Source organism: Trichechus manatus, unplaced genomic scaffold (genome assembly GCF_000243295.1).
Source record: "Trichechus manatus latirostris isolate Lorelei unplaced genomic scaffold, TriManLat1.0 scaffold00128, whole genome shotgun sequence".
In the NCBI taxonomy this organism is placed as follows: Eukaryota; Metazoa; Chordata; class Mammalia; order Sirenia; family Trichechidae; genus Trichechus; species Trichechus manatus.
This window is the reverse complement of record NW_004444064.1, coordinates 2,322,819-2,326,230: the sequence shown is the minus strand read 5'-3', so window position 1 is coordinate 2,326,230 and position 3,412 is coordinate 2,322,819. Positions and strand designations below refer to the sequence as shown.

The following is a 3,412-nucleotide window of genomic DNA, read 5'->3' as shown; positions in this document are numbered from 1 at the left end:
TGTGAGGCCATGTCTGCATTCACGTCTGCGTCTCTGTCTGAGGCTGGGTGCATCCATGGCTTCGTCCGGGTCTGAGGCCAGGTCTGCTTCCGGGTGTGAGGCCACACCTGCACCGTATGTCTTGGTGGAAGTCAGCCCCTTGCAGGCACGGCTCGTCAGTACACGTGTGTTCTGTCTGGTCCAGGCTGTCCATGAAGCAGCTTCCTCCTGCGGAATATGCTGGGTGCCCTGAGCATGTTAGAGACCCTGAGAAGCCCTGAGGACAAGCAACGTGCTCGACCTGGGGAGGCAGAGGACTTTCCCAGGCTGTGCCTTTGGGGAGGCAGAGGACTTTCCCAGGCTGTGCCTTTGGCTGGGCTCTGGCATCGGCAGCAGTGGCAAGGTGTAGGGATCACCTGGAAGACGGTGGGAGCCCTGTGTGGCGTCTCAGCACTCTGCTGAGTTAGCTGGGGATGCAGTGCATGGTGTCCGGAGTGTCAGTTAGGCCCCCAAAACTGGAAACAGCAAACAGACACAGCCTCCAGCACAGTTGCCTCTGTGTCCCCCGTGGACACAGGGGCTGGGGTCTGCACTTAGAAGCCCAGGGTTGAACCCTGAGTGGGTGGATGTGGCAGCTGCCTGGGGCCTTTCTATCGGTGGGCACTGCAAAGAGCTGCTCTGGGCCCCAAGGTGCCCTACAGAGTGTACCTGGGCCCTCCCTGCTGGGGTGGGATTCACTGATGGGCCCAGCCAAAGTCTGTGTGGGGAGAGGCCGGGTGCGTACCTCGAGGAATCCTCCAAAGGGAGAAAGCAGCCCCTGCAGCCAAGGTCCAGCAGGGCTGAGACTCCTGAGGATGGTGACCGGGGCCGAGCAGTCTCCCCCAGCTCTAGGGGAGGCGGCGGCTGGCTGATGCTGAGAGTGAGGGGTGCAGGCAGCAGGGGACAGGTGAGGGATCACTGTGACTCAGCCCGCTGCTTCCTCGGAAGCCTCCACGGGCTCCCCTTCCCCCAGCGACAAGGGGAGGCCCCTTTAGAGACCCTCTGCGCATTCTCTGCCTCCTTAAATTCCCTTCCACTAAGCTCACAGAGCTCCTTCTCCTTTAAAGCCAATCGAAGTTTTCGGAAAAAAATCAAACATTGTGACTCAGGAGCTTTCCAGCCTGCTTTTGCAGATGGCGTCCTTGGTGTGTGGAGCCGCCACAGCCTGGCCCTCCAGGCCAAACGGCCACACACCCAGAACCCTGGCCGCATGCGGGCTCCAGCTGACCCCAGGCTGGCATGATTCTGTCGGAACCACCAGTGCACGGTGTCTTCCAACGGCGCTTCTGCTCCTGGCCTCCTCACTGCCGTGTCCCCAAGCTCCCCATCTAGCTCTGGCCCACCCCCGCCCAGATCCCTGGGGGTCTGTGTGCCCCTCCTCATCCAGCTCACTTGTCCTGGCTGAGCCCAGCCACCATTCTCCACTTCGGTCCCAACTTATCACTCCGAGAGGTGCCCTGGGCTCTCAGCCCGAGAAGGGCGGCCGGTGGCCGCTCACACACCCTGTGCCCTTAAACCCTTCTCTGGACGCTCCCTTGCAGATGGACCGCAGCCTAGCGGGGCACCCCAGGTCACCTTCCTCCGCACGGAAGAGGGGCCCGACACCACCTTCCCCCGGACCATCCCCCTGATCCGACAGTTGCTAAACGTCACGGAGTTCACGCACGACCCCGCCGCGTACTCCAGGCTGGTGGCCGTTCTGGTCTACACCGCCGAGCGGGCCAAGTTTGCCACAGGGGTCGAGCGGCAGGACTGGATGGAGCTGTTCATTGACACCTTTAAGCTGGTGCACAGGGACATCGTGGGGGACCCCGAGACCGTGCTGGCACTCTGCTGAAGCCGGGGCTGCCCACCCATGTGCACAGATGGCCAGAATGACCCACCCCAAATTAGCATCCTGTGGCGGCTCTAACACATTACCGCACCCTGGGCGGCTGAGACGACAGAAACATTCTCTCACGGTCTGCAGGCCGGAAGTCCAAGTTCAGGGTGTGGGCAGGGCCGTGCTCCCTCTGGAGGCTCTAGGGGCAGGTCCTTCCTAGTCTCCCAGCTTCTGGTGGCCCCAGGTGTCCCTCGGCTTGTGGTTGCATCACCCCCATCGCTTCCTCTCGTCACATGGTCTGCTCTTCTCTCTGTGCCCCCCCTCTGCCTCTGTCTTGTAAGGACACTTGTCATTGCATTTCCGGCCCACCCCGAGAATCCACAGTAATTTCTCATCTCAAGAGCCTTAACATAATCACATCTGCAAAGTCCTTTTCTCCACGTAAGGTTCCATTCATGGGTCCCAGGGATTAAGATGTGCCTATCTTTTGAGGGGCCATTATTAGCCAGCCACAGCCCCCTAGTCTAGTGAGCTGCCTCGCGCAGGCGAGGGAGGAAGGCGGTCCAGAATGCTTGGGACTGTCCCTGCCTGGACTCTGGTCGAGCCTCAGACCCAGGCCCCAGGGGCTGTGATGACCTGGCCGTAGCACTGGCCTTGACCCCGGGTGCTGGTAACACGCATGCACAGTCCCCAGGGCACGTGTGAGGAGTTAGCTCGGGGCCAGGTGTCTGTGCACGCACGTAACCAGCATCCGGGTCTCTGGAGGCCCTGTGTGTGTGTGTGGCCTGACCCCAGAGGAGGAGGGCTCCTCCTTGTCCACCCTCCCACCCGCAGGACCCCCAAGGAGCCACCCAGAGGGACAAGGCGTCCTCCCCATGAGCGAGGCTCACACAGACATGTCACATCCTGTCCCTGTGCTCCCCTCCCGCCGCCAGAAGCCAGATTAAGCACAACTCCTGAGGCAGGATGTTTCCCCTCCCCCTGCACAAAGTGGGCTGGGCCAGCGTGTGAGTGAGGACCCCACTGGGGGGTTAGAGGCAGGAGAAAGAAGGGAGAGAGAGCGGAGGCCAGCTTTAACCACAGCACCCCTCGTACCCTCCCCACCCCCCGCCCTGTGTAACGTCAGTGCACTGGGGGAAATGCCCCACAGGCCCCCGCCCTTGCTCCATGACTGGGTGTCTGCAGCGCCCCTGAGGAAATGTTTGTTACCGTGACAGAACTCAAGGAGTCCAGCAGCACACAGAGCTCACTGGGAGGGGTGGCATCTGAAGCCCGTCTCAGCTCAGAAAGTCGCCCTTGGTTGGTGCGGCCGCCGGAATAAGTTCCCGTTGTCAATAAGTTCATTAAAGAGTCCTGTCTGCAGCGAGCGCCCCTCTGCCTGTGCCGGCCGGGGAGGGTGCTCGGGGTGTGTCCTCTGATGTAGTGGGCAGAGTTTAGACGCTCCATAAAAGCAGAAAATCAGGCTTGGCTGAGGTCAAAGCGAGATGGCTCAACAGGCCCGCTCTGAGGTTGGAAGTTGGTCAATACCTGTGCAGGTGGGGGCAACACCTGTGCAGGTGGGCACTACCTCCT

General features: G+C 61.1%; 1 protein-coding gene across 1 annotated transcript in view; it reads left to right on the top strand.

The window, feature by feature from the left end:
* COL6A2 (collagen type VI alpha 2 chain) overlaps window positions 1-3,412 on the top strand; it is a 23,646-nt gene that overhangs the window by 18,730 nt on the left and 1,504 nt on the right. The gene's annotated exons all lie outside the window — the stretch shown is intronic.